Source organism: Apteryx rowi, unplaced genomic scaffold, assembly GCF_003343035.1.
Source record: "Apteryx rowi isolate R43461 unplaced genomic scaffold, aptRow1 scaffold_0, whole genome shotgun sequence".
NCBI lineage: Eukaryota > Metazoa > Chordata > Aves > Apterygiformes > Apterygidae > Apteryx > Apteryx rowi.
Window position 1 is genome coordinate 10,256,619 of NW_020447195.1, and position 13,825 is coordinate 10,270,443.

Consider the following 13,825-nt stretch of genomic DNA (forward strand, 5'->3'; position numbering starts at 1 on the left):
CCCGAAATTAGCAAAGCATTAATTGGCTGCTGGCAAACCCAAAACCAAGCGCAGCCGGTCACACATTTTTTTTTTTTTTTTTAAGGAATGCACCCAAACTACACAACCGCAGGTCAGAGAAAGAGAGAAAGAGAGAGAGAGAGAGATCAAAATCCTGATAGCGACCGAGCTCGGTCCTTGCCTGGTTAGCACTGCTCCAGGTGCTGAGTCTTGCAAAATGTCTCCTGTCTATCCCGATCCCGGCTGCCTGCTCCAGAGGAGGAGGTGACCGCACGGTCCTCTTGCCTTGGGTTTGTCCCTTCACCACAATTCCTGCTCAGGTTTCCTTTGTCTGGCTTGGAAAGCTCCCACCTGCCGTCCCCACTGCAAAAAAAAATAAGCCCCTTGGTTTTCTTTTTTCCTGTTTGTTTTGTTTCAGCATTATGATTCCTGTTATTTTTCCATATACGCATATGTATTCTTTTCTCCTTAGCTCGTTTCAGGGCTGTTTCTTACAGGAAGAGAGAGCAGAAGAGAAGAGAAAAAGCCTTGGGTTTTTTGGAGCATGAATAAACCTTGCATTTCCATGAGTTATTCATGAATAATTCATGAAAATGCATGATTAATTCAGGTTCATGAATTATTCAGGAATAATTCTCGAACATTCCTGGTTAATTCATGCTCGCACAGCGAGTGAGTCAGGCTCTAGGGCTTGGTGGATTCCTCTCTCCGAGACAGGGGAAGGGAGGCTGCGAGACGCCTGCTTTGTGCACTTTCCGTTTGCTGCATCTCGGAAGAAAACGTTCTTCAGGCCCTTTTTGAAACACAGACTTGAAGGAAAGGATTGAGATGCCTGCAGCCTTCTGGCCACTGAGCATTGACGCAGAACGGAAGGAAAGAGCGAAAAAGAGAGAGAAAGAGAGCGAACTCGCTCTCCGAAGGAAGCCTGGCAGCCGGTTTCACTCCTTTTCAAAGCACTTTCGGACCTGGCTGCGCGTTTCCTTCTCCCCCTGCCTCCAAATCTGGTGAAGATACATCTCAGCCGCTTTACGTTTTACTCGCTGTGCAATGAAAAGGCCGGTGCACGCAGGCCTCCGCTTGCGGAGTCGGAGGGGCTTCTCGTGCTCGGTGCCCGCCCGGCCCTGCCGGCGCGAGCGCAAACGTGCAAAGCAGCGCGATGAATTTTCGCAGCCCGCGCGAGCGCCGGTGGGCAGCAATTTGCCCAGCAGGGAGCTCATCCAGCCTGCTCGTTGCACCGGCCACAGCAGCCCGCGTGTCCCCAAAACGGCACCGCTGCACCCCCCCCCCCCCGGCGTTGCTTCTGCAGAGCTTCCCACGGCCGATGCACGCGCACGGGCGGCCAACAGGAGCGGGCTGCAAGCGGGGCCCCCACGCCCGGCACCGGCTTTTCCGCTCCCCCGGCTCGAGGGCGATCCCCAGGCTGGCGCAGGCACAGGGAGCTGGACGCTGCCCGGGTGCCCCCTCCGCTCGCCCCAGGTCTCCCGCGGGGGGGGGCTCGGGTCCCTCTCTGGTCCGAGAGCTGCTTCAGCCGGTGCCAGCCGGGCCCCAAAACGGGCCGGATTTCACAGCCCTTTCTTGGCTGTGCAGGGTGTCACCCTGAACGATTTTCTGTCCTGTTTCCCAGGGTGTTTTCAAACATTATACAGAGGTTTGGCCAAAAAAAAAAAAAAAAAAAAAGCGAGTTGCAGTAAAGGCTCCTCAGCAGCAATTTAAATTAATTTTGCAGGGTTTCGCATGAGCCCGCAAGGTTTTGCTGCGGAGCCTCTGCCGTGGGGCCACTTCTGCGTGGACGGTGGCTCTCCCAGGACACCGAGCGCCTTGCACTTCAGAGTGACATAGGGGTGGGTGCTGCCCCCCCCCCCCCAAAAAAAAAAAAATCAGCAGCGCTCAGCAGCTAACGACCCCGCAAGCCGGTCGGGAGCAAGTTGCAGGACGCAGACGCTGGCGCGGCTCGCCCGCGAGGGACGATGCTCCCGTGGCCGGCGGGAGCCGCCTGCCCGCGCCGTCCCTCCTTGCACCCCCGCGACGCTGCCCGACTCGTGGTCACGGCCGGGCTGCGAGAGCTGCCTTGCCAAAAGGACGCCGCCACGGTGCGACGTGGGAATACAGCAAGGGAGAGAATCCAAACAGCGATTTCTATTTTATCTTAGCAGAAAGAAGCTTTTGAGGTTGTAGGGAGAAAGGGAGTCTTTAGGAATTCAGTGAGATATTAAAAGAGGAACTCTATTAGATTCACAAGTTAAGGAAGCGTCTGTACCCAAGATCTGCAATATTTACAGCTCAAAGAATGTATCCGTCAACCCAGGCAAAAACAGACTTTAAATAGACATCTGTCTGAGATAAGGAAACGCATCCCGGCAGACGTGAGTATAAAAGCAGTACCTGAACTCCACGAGGTTCTGAATGACGCTGCTGAAGAACTGCATCTGAAGAAGAAATGCAAAAGCAATGAAGAGAGAAAAAATAATTGAGACACATGACAAGAGACATGAGATTGGATTCTGGTTTTATGCAGGACCGAGTCCGAATTAAATCCGCTTGAAAAGTAGTCTTGCTCAAGCAAGTATTGCTTGCTTTCTTTTGAAAAATCAGCAATACGCAAAGCGCACAGGATGGATATTCCTGGGGCAGGAGTGAGGAGGTGCGCAACGGCAAACCACCGGAGAGGAAAGATTACAAACCGCAGGAGAAAGACAAGGTCTCACCAAACAGCAGAAAACTCAAATGTCCTTTTATAAATATACAGTATTTGCATTGAATTATTCCACGAAAATACAGGTCTGATGTGAAGCCCAAGCGTTTGACTTCATGAAATTTAGCAAGTCCTGATTAGACTTCCCTCATTTTTTTGAATATAAAACACCTTGCAAGGTAACTCGTTGCCAGCTGTAGCCGGACAGCGTAACAGCGCTCAGGAACCTCAATTCCTGCATTTCCTGATTTTCTGAAAACATCCCACACCATGGCCCCCCAGGGTCAGTACATGTTTCGCCCTCCAGGCTGCACTTGGTGAGATTTATATTTCAGCCATGACTAAGGAAGCGCAGTAGCTTCTTCTTAACCTTATCTAGAGATGCACTAAATAAACCATGCTCAGCATTTTACAAAACTAAGATCAGAGGCTGTTTGAATGCTGGCCCTGTATTTATTGGGACAGTCATAACTGTTGCTTGAGGGGATTTAAACAGAAAATGCAGGTGTTTTTAATCTCCCCTTGCGTTTTCTCCTTGCAACGTTGCCGTTCCCTTCGTGTGGGTTTAGCAGCCTGGACGCTCCCTCCACGGGAAACGCAGCTATTGCAAAACGCAGCAACAGTTCAATCATTGAGAAACCAGAGCTGTATCACTCCTTAATTTTTATTGCCGCCCTGAAACGAGCTTTAAAGCGTTCTGGTTCGGCGAGAGCGGACCAAGAGCAGCTCTGCCTCCCGGCCCACCCTCGCGGGAGACGGAGGCCGGGTAGCAGCGAGCCGGGCTCCCCGGATCTCGCGCTATAGCGGCCACCGAACGCACCAAACGGCCTGGGACCGGCTCCACCGGGGCCTCGACATCTCGGCGCGCGGCAGGACTGCTGCTCCGCGCACCGCAGAGGATCAGCATCGCCGGGCCACGCGGCCAAGCTGCAAGAAGAGCGCGGGGACGCGGGCGGTTAGCGACGCCCCGTTGCTGCAAGGTCCCATTTGGGATGGCGGATGCAGATGACAAAGTCATTAGGATGGATCTGGGGCAGCTTTTTGCGGCCGCCCGTGCGACAAACACCGTAGCGTAAGTCACTGCTTGTACCAGGGAGCGACCACCTGGTGGCATTTTGCATTTTTAATGAAAGCAAGTACAATTCCCATCTCTGCTTTCCGGAGGAGGAAGAGCAAAACATGATGCAGGCTAACGAGGCTGGAATTAACTGCATTTTAATTAATGACTTCTCTCTCTCCTAACAGGTTAGAAATATGTTACATTACTCAGAAATGAGGAGTAAAGCAACACTCCCAGGTCAGCCATCACCCTGACTTGTGCGTGCAAGTCCTGCTGCCTGCAGGTTGTTAAATGTTTTTCTAGACTCGTCCCATATCGGGTGGCAGCACCCATAAAACAGTGGGAAAATCAGAGCCCAGATGTACAAGGCATCCAGCCAGCTTCAGGGCAAAGGCCAGAACAAGCTTCCCAGCAGCTTCATTTAACTCACAGTCTAAGGCCCTAGGTAGGATCCAGAAGGACAAGGCTCGTGCAGGGTACAACAGTTTGCCTCTGATCCAGAAGCTATTGAACATCCACATTTTCCAGCCCCTATCAGATCAATCTACCACCACAGGTGGCATCAGCCAGCAATTTGTTATTATTTCTTTAGCCATCCACTCACACATCATATAACAGCGTGCAAAGCGTTGCATCCGCAGGAAAAATACACGTGCAATGGGGCACCAGGCTTCGCGTGCTGGTTGCGGAGGTGGCATGCTCTCCTGCAGCGAATGCACGGGCTGCAGCAGGCTTTCATTAGTCATCAGAGTGAACATCTCCCATGGGTCAAGGAGATGTCAAATGACCTGTGCTGGTCTTTGCAACCTGTGGCCGGCCGACCGTGGGAGCCCTAGGCAGGGGCTTGCCCTTCCCCATCCGCTGCTAACACAGGCAGTCTTATTTCTTCTTTTTTATTGCCTTGAATTCATTGGGATCTGGGGGGGACTAAATGGGGGTTTTTTTCTTCACCGCAGAAAAAAAAATTTTCACCTTTATAATCCCATTGGAAAAAGCTTTCACCTTTTTTTCACCTATTCAGTTTCCCATCGTTTCGCAACACCCGTCTCCTGAACTGTCTGTATTCATTTGTCCTTTGCGCTCAACAACATCTGTCTCCTTATCTGCTTGGCTGACGGGTATTTGGGTTGCTTTTACGAGCTTGTCAGGGAGATAGCATAAGTGCAGATAGCCAAAAAAACCCCAAAAAACAAAAAACCAAGAAAAAACGAATGGATTTTAAACACCTCTCCAAACCTTTTTCTGATGCTTTCAAGCATTTGATTTGAGCCCCTTTTTAGTATTTAGCGGGACATTAAAGGGACGAGCAGAAGTTGACCAAACTAAGGATGTGACAGGGACCAAAGAATAAATTAGCCTTGTGAAACTGAAAAGCAGGAAATTATTTACCATTGGAATGAAAGCTGTAGGCACCCGGGCAAGGCAAAGCTGCCTAACTGCAAGCACCTGCGTGGTTCCTGAGATGGTGACAGGACTGCCCACAGTTTTTAAGTCAAGCCTATGCATGCCTGGTCACAAATTCAGGGCCTAAAAGCAGAAAAAGCATCAAAGTTTCATGCATCAACAAACTCCACTGAAAGCTGTAGGGATGACCCTGATTTACAGGTCGTTGTAGATAGGAGAAGTCTAAGTCCAAGAATGTGTGCTTCGATTCAGATTTCCAGAGAGGGGTGGCAAAGGACCAGAAAGGAGAAAGTCATCCCACCAAACCATCTCGCAGGGGAAGAAATAACACTGCAAAAAAGCACTAACGCGGGAATTTGCCCCCCAGACCTTGGCGTTCGCTTCATCGCACCACCTCGGGGTGCCACGCTGCCCTGGCCCGGCACCCTTCCCCACGCGGTCCCCGGAGCTGCATGGATGTGGCATCACCCCCAGAGCAGTCCACGCGCTGGGAGCACCAAACCCAGCCGTGCTCAGACTCCGTAAAACCGGTGCTTCGCTGCTAACTGCTCCCTGCGCGTCTTCTGAGTCATCTCCTCCCCGTTGCCTCGACGAGCACAGCGGCGGCTGTCGTTAGAAGCAGCGCGGGGCTCAGGCGCTGGGAGAACATGCTGTTTTGCGTCCCTATGCCTGGACCGGCATCTCCATCGGTCGCTAATTAATCGGGTATAATCAGGCACGCGTTACTGCCCGTGGAGGTGACTCGCCAGGTTGCAGGTGCCGGTGAGCGCATGAGCCTCGAGCAGAGCCCGCAGGGGTCCTGCCTTCCGCTGCCTGCTCTGGCGTCGCAGCCGCCCTGCAGAAACGCCGAGCAAAGAGGCTGGTGGTCAAGCTGTTAAACACAGCATGGCTTGGTTGGGGTTTTCCCCCCCATTTTCTCCCGTTTCTGGCAGAAAGCCCAAAGCGGGCTCCAAAGAACAGCTCTTTGCATGGGGGTTGTCAGGTCTGGGTTAATGCTACGCTGATTTTGGAGGGGGACCTGCACCAGGGGATGCTGCTGGGACAGACCGCCTCGCTCAGATGGCGCAACGGCGCGTTGCACGGCTCCGGCGTGCGTTCAGACACGGACGATCTCCCCCGTCACCGCTGCGACCCCGGGCTCTGCGCCCTGCGCGTGAGCTTCTGCAAAGCCACGGCCGCTTCTGCGGGCAGCACCCGCTCCTCTGCCCAAACACGTCCTCCGCCTTCACCTCGCGTAACCGCATCCGCTAATTATTTCTCACGGGGTCCTTCACAATACTGAATAATTCATCAAATTCCCTGTAACCTTTCACAGCTTTGACTGAAACGGCACTAAGCCTCTTCTGACGCTTGGCAGTTTTCACGGGCGCGTCATGCAAACCCCGTTGGCGTCGCTGCGTAGGGGTGGGCGCGCGGCGGACGGAGCGGTTCCTCCCGCCCTCCAAAGACCCCGGCAGCAGGGATGCAAAGGGAACGCAAAACACCCGCAAACAGTCTTGTAGCAACGTGCCGTTAAAATCAGTTAAATAAAATTGTCCTTGACCAGCTGTCTCTCTGGGCCTCGTTTTGTGTAGCCGGCATTAGCACATCGTCTCTTGTGTGAAGAGACCTGTCAAATCAATGGCTCTGCGTGCCAGGGTGAACGATTCCCAGCCCAGCCCTGCCTACTCAGAGTGACATTATTTTGGTACCTGACTACTTAAAAGGTGCAAGCATATTCCCTCTAATTTGCTAAATTGACAAATTTACTCCTCTCCGGAGACAAGCTCATCTCCACCTTCACCCTCTTCAGCCTTGTACACGCGGTTCGTAACATGAAAAGGTTCTTTCTCAATTTTTCTCCAGGAAAGAGGGAATTGATCTTTTATTTTTAGCACGACAGCCACAGTGTAAATTGACATGCTGACTGCAAAAATCCGCTGCTCGTCACATCAAAGGCTGATTCAATAGTGCCTGTTACTCCTGTAATCGAGGTCTTCTCAAGGATGAGTGGATTAGTACAAGGGGAAGCAAGGGTAGGAGAAACAACTGACCGGACTAAAACAGATGGGATCTTTTCACTAGAGGTGCACATCAGTGCAAGGAGGCAACGGAAGAAGCAAAGACTGAGAAGACAGCGCTGGTTTAGATTAGGAGATCTGCTTCATAGGGCAAGACAAAACATGACACACTTCTCATCATGTCAGTGGACGCAATCCAACTCGCTCAAGTCCAGCTCTAAAAGTGCGGCGCAGAGAGCCTGGTCCTTGCTTGTCTGGGAGATGACGCAACCTGTCTGAGCTCAGCCTGGAATTTACTGCGTTAACTTCATCAGGTTGCGGCAAGATGTAACTCATGTGTTTGCAACGAGCACAAATTTACCCGTGCCCGGTGACGGGGGAAGGCTTGCCTCCTGCTCTCCAGACATCTGCCTAGTAAAATGCGCTGCACTCTGCAGACCAGAGCAGTAGAGATGTCGGATTTTTTGCACCCAAACATTCTAGTAACCGATTCATCCCAGGACCCTGCCTCTCATGACCATCTGTACCAAGCAGGCAGTAAAGCTGTTCAGTATTTGCATGGCACATCCAAGGCCCAATGATTTCAGAGCGGCACCTATGGATCACCACCAAGCTTCAAGTATTTTCTGGTGCTAAGCGCTTCATATACCCCAGCCACATTTGGGATTTTGGTTTTGGGCCAATCCACCACTAAGTACTGGTAGTGTCCATGACTGCTCAAGTCAACAGGATCTCATCAACCTGGGGTGGGGACTCTTGGCCTCCCACCAACCAAATGATAGGTTAAAAATTCTACTACAATGACTATGAAAAATCCCATGCTAAGCCTTCTTCTTTAAACTTTCTTAACTCATAATTCTGACTGCAAAAGTTTATTTAGGTAGTCCAAATTGTTCAAAAGCAGGATGTTCTCGTGCATTTTTTGTAAGAAGTATTTTGAGGACTGAGGATGAAGGAGAGATTTTCACTGAACATGTTGCCTTTCTTGCAATTATTTCAGCATCCTGTTGTTTCAAAGTTCCCATTTTTATCTCCTGCTATCTTTTACCTACCCGGATGAAAACAACAGCTGTCAGCAAAATGAATTAATGTGCCATTTATTGAGCCCCAAGCCTAAGGAGGACTGACGCACTCGCTAACAGAGAGCTCACGTCCTGCTTTTCAGGACCAGGGGAGGTCTTGCTTGCTCAGTTTGGAAGTGAGATACTTTGCTTCGCAAACCCGCTCCACATGGCATCGCTGATACATCTGTGACTCAAAGAAATCTGCTTATTGTCTGCTCTTAAATAAAGAGAGAGCTGCTCCTGCGAGTGACATCATGGCACAGGAAATGCAAATAGACTGTTATTAGCCCACCACTTCTGAAGGGATTGTGCTCTGCTTTTCAGATAAGATTAAGAGCTCAATTACAGTACAGAAAGGGTCTTTCATTAAAAATTCTTTCATTAAATAGCATGTAGAACAGAAGGACAAATTACAAAGCTCTTTAGAAGCATGTCTGTGCCAGACTGCTAGGTAGGGAGGCCCGTCAGAGGGAGCATCAGCTGTTTCTCCCATCCTTCCAAAGGAATGAGTCTCACATGCCTCATCTAATACGGAGCCCAGGTTTTTGAGGAAAACACACAAATAGATACCTATCTGGGGCACCCAATGCTTTGAATACATCTCTTCCAGTGATGGAGAGGAACAGTATATGCAAACATCCACTCGTGTTTGTAATCACGGGGGTGAAGCCTGGTGTTTAGTTTAGCTGTGCAATAGCCTGTTCACCTAGCTCAAAGAAAGGCTAGAAGATCAGTCCCAGACAGGTAAGATGAGATCAGCTCTGGATTTTAAGGATTTTTTTTTAAGTCCAACACCTGAGGGGTGAATCGACCATCTAAAAATCAATCACTGCACATGACACCGAAGGACAGGCTCAACCTGAAACACAGTGATAGGATGGTTTTTTCCACAGCATTTCAAGGTGGTGGGTGGCAGAGAAGACGTGGCAGTGAGTGTGGGGCTGTGTTGGAGCCCACACCTAGGAAAGGATGGGTGCAAACTAACTAACTCAAGACTCTCACCCACAGAGCTGTCACTACTTAATTTTTTCCTTCTGTTATTCTGTTCTCATGAAATATGTTGTAGTTAATTGCCAAAGGCAGTTAGCTAATTGAATTGTATGTAGGTGATGGTGAAAAACCACCATTCCCAGCTGAAACACAAAACAGAGATTCATTGACATTCCCTTTGAAAAACATATAAAAGCAAGAAAATCCTAAAAGCTAATAATCTGCTGGGGAAAATAGTCACCTGGAAGGGAAGAAACACAACTTTTTTCAGCTGGCCTTACAACTCAGGCAACTGTCACCACCATCAAGCAGTAAAATTGTAATTCTTGCACCAGAAAATCCTTTGAAGACCTCAAAAACCTTCCTCAGGACATTGTGCCAGCATGCTCGAGCATGCAAAATGATCTACGAAGGCTTAATATTTTCATCAAGGACAGAATGAGATGAGTAGGAGAATGTGATTGGGATTTTTCAAAAGCACTCTCTTCCCCAGACCTCAGTGCTGCGGGGGATTAAGTCCTAACTTAACTGGGATTATTCAGAAAAAAGGATCAAGCCATGAGGGAGGACTCAGCAAGCAAGAGCGTTCATAACAAAATATCAGTAGATACACAGAGGGAGTAAGAGAAAATATGGCTGAATATATCCTAAAGCTGTTCGCTAGGCTGACTTGATGACTAGCACATGGCGCAGTGAGTCACAGGCACCTGGCTCAAGCACGTGGGTGGCAGAACTGAAGAGTCCATTGATAACCAATGGAAATAATTATAAGCATGTGGAAGAGACTGTGGCAGGTAGGACTTGGAGAAGAATGAAGCTAAAAAGGCTAAACATCATATAATAATTTGTATAATGAAGGCAAAATAGATGCTGCTATTCATTATTTATCAAAAGAATGACAGACCATTCAAAGAAACTGAAAGGCGTTATATTGACTCTTAGCAGAAAACAGTACTGAAAGCAACCAACAATTATAACTGAAACTATAGCTTTCAGAGCATCTTTGATCTAAAACTTCATCAATACACAGATAACAGCTTAGACGTTCATACGGGTAACACAATATTCCCATTGACCTAGGACAGAAAAGGATGCCAGGCTACAGCTTCAGGGCTGTAGGAACCAGCAACTGAGTAAGATAGAGACAACAGAAAATCTGAGATATCCCCATGGTCTCGTGTGCCCAGCTCGGCTTGGACTCCTTTGCAAGGAGGATGAGATAGAGCAAGCGCTCCAGCAGGAGCTGTAGCCTATGTACCCCATTCATTGCTACATGGCCATGTTTCCTCAACTTCTGATTTTGCCCTGCTCAAAACAGGTGGCAAAATTGCTGGTCACATCTGTTCTTAAACACTGATTTATCTACCCACCAGGATCAGAGGCGCTGGGGTGGTATCACACATGCAACCATGACTTGCAGGAGCTGGGTAGAAGCAAAGCTGTGTGCTGGCCACGTCCTCAGCCAGGGCCACCAGGGGACCAGGGTCTGGACCTGAAGTGCTGCACAGGTTGGATGCAGCTTAATTTAGCTTCACCTTACTTGGATTTTGGCCCATTAACTCTCTCACTGTGAAAAACCAGAATCACAATACTGCCAGCACTGGTAGATACTTGCAGTCAAATGTACAGGCAGATATGCACGCATGCTGCCATCTCCCCTTACCCCCAGCATCTTCCCCTGCCCTTTCACTCGGCCGCCTGCACGATGGCAAGCTGCCAGAACGCGCTGCTTAATTACTTCTGCGCAGATGGCTAATGACTTTGTGCTGTCCTCGCTGATGAGCCAGAGGAGGATTGTACAAGGTTGCTTGTTAGCAGAGTGACCCTTTAGGCCGCCTTTGCAAAAGGAAAGAGGCTCTGGTTCTTCCAGGAGCACAAAAAAAGGAGGCTCTTTGCAAAGAGCCCTTTGGGAAATAGCCAGGGCACAGCAGGCCGTCGGGGCATCAGGAAATAAGACCTTCCTCCCTTGAGTCGGACGCTGGGGTGACAGAGGTGAAAGACATTTGTCTTTCCATTTCCCTTCGAAGTTGAGGAGGGAAGGATAGTCTACCAAAGATCAATTAGAAAAAGAGGGTTTTTACATCACTAACATGTTGCTTCTGAGAAGCAGAAGTTTAAGCTTAGTCTCTTTTCACACAGGAGGCTGGGTGAAGGACTTTCATTCCCACTCCCAAATGGTGCTCTCATTAAAGGACCTCTCTAATAGCCCACCCAGCAGGCAGACCGCGATAAGAGATTTACGGAGAGGTGTCATGGGAGGGTGGGATGCAACCACAGGGGCTTCAGCTTCCCTGGACTAGGTGGTCTCCCCTGGGAGACTCCTTGAAAATGGGAAGCTTTCAAGTCACAACTGGTTTGGGGCAAACTGAGGTTGAATCCCAGCCATGTCACAGTGCCAGGCGTGAAACTTGACTGCAGAAAGCATGCATCATCACTCCTACAAAATAAAGCAGTTTTTATCGGTGCATCAGCCAGCACTGAACTTCTCTGAAAAACACACATTGCAGGATAACCAGTGACAGAAACCCGATGTCTCAGTGGAGCAGCAGGCTGCTTTAAATTCTTCTCATTAGGTCATTAACTGCTGCTTTCATTAGGCTGCCTACAGACAAAACGTAATTGTTTGGTGGCTACTGCACAGTGAATAGACATTTCGGTTTATTAATGTTCTCACAGCTGTGGAGCCTGCCAGTAAAACTCTTTGAAATGTGCCTTGTAAAGTCTGTTCCTTCTTCACGAATGTGTCAGGTTGATAGACTGGTATTTGAAAGGAACTTCTCTGCAAAAGGTGTTTTAATGCAGGCACCCAGGACTTTCTCGGGTTTAGCCAGTAGACAGTCTAGTAGTTCTTTAAAGTGTTCTGCACTGAGCTTCTGCCTCCCAAATGCAGGCAGTCTTCTTTTGGTTGGAGCCCTTAGGAAATCTGTGGAAATTATAAATTCTGTATTTATTTTGCAGGAGCCTAAGAGCCAAGCCCAAGGCCATAAAAATCCCAGCTGGGCCCTGAGTTTTCTCAAACTGAAGGAAAATGTGGATCTACACATCTGTTTGGAACCCAGGTCTACTAAGTCCTGTTTAGCAGGTGTCTGTTGTAGAGCTTAGCTTGCAATGGAAACAGACCATTAGCTTAGTCTAGTAAAATGTTCCCCTGAGCTGGCATAAACTGTCATTGCTCTGCTAAAAGTCACTGCCCATCCATTCCCAATTTACTTTGCTTACTAGAACTGGTTATATGAGCCCTAAGCACCATCCTTACTCCTACAACAGTTTGATGGTTCCCATTTCACTCACAACTATGCAGACACATGTTGGAAAAAAGCCTACCTCTATGGGAGCTTTATCCAGTTTCTGCAGGAGCTAATGGAGAAGATATTTCAGTATATGCAATACAGCTACTACCTCAAAAAGAAAGTTGCTTAAATTAGAATAAGAGTTCTGCCAGGAATCAGTATTCCTTTGCTTCATCCAGCCATTCACTAAAAGCCCCCACTCACTTAACACCTTTTTATATCATTTCTAACATTCACTATGTAGCTAATTCTTAAAAGAGCTGTGGACTTGGAGTGCTGTTAATGATAGTCTCTGACCTATTTTTTAATATTTTTTTTCTTCATATGTTCTTCAGTAGTAGCTAAACCAGGTTCCATCTGCCTTTTTATCTCCTGCTTGATCCATTTACCATCACATTTCATGGAACAGCACATGGTGCTCACCAAAGATGCTCACAGCACCTCCAGTGCAGAGTCAAGGTCAGCCAGATGCAAATGAGGTATTTGAAACCAGAGCATGTAGTGGTTATGATTGCTTGATTAGCGTAAAAGGAGTGAAAGGTCTTGGCTGTGCCTCATTTATTAAATCACAGTCAGTTGTGCAAGGAAAATTAAGGACGGAACAATGACACTCCTCTAGACTGCCTTCACCGTGTCATCATTACTGTCATACAGAGACACACGGGTTACAAACATCCTCTTAGCCTGACTCCTGCTGCAATGAAAGTGTTGCATCTGCCCTCCAGAAAAAGAATCACAGATTTTCATCACTTAAGCTCTGGATTTCCAGCTTCTTACAAAGGGCGAAGATTTCCAGGCAAAGAATATGAAGAGGAGCCTCAGATTCTCAGAAATATCAATAAAAATGATTTTTCCTCTGCAAGTCTGGGCAGTTCAAGCCAAGCAGGTCTGCCTTTTTGGACCCTTTTGCACACTGCATTTCTGTACAGTTCTAGGATGCATCTCGCGGAGGGGTACATGTGCACATAGTGCTGTCATGTTTATGCCAGCTCCGACACGGTGGCGGTGCGGCTATATCAGAGGCTGCCCCGCTGGAAGCGACGTGTTTGCATCTTGGTGGAAGGCAGAGCAAGTGCATGTTGGGCTCCCACTGCCTGAGCCCTTTTTCCCGGTAAAGGGCTGAAGATTTTCAGTTTGGCAGTTGGGATATCCATGCTGTCCCTACAGTACACTCCCTTCATTCATCCTCCCCAAAGCGAGCTGGCTGATTTATCCATGAGGAGCCGGATAACAGTAGCCCTGTCCTTGCAAGGGGAGTCATCATTTCACATCTATAATCTCTACACCAAGACTTTATCCCGCTAAAATTGCCCAAGGACTCAGGC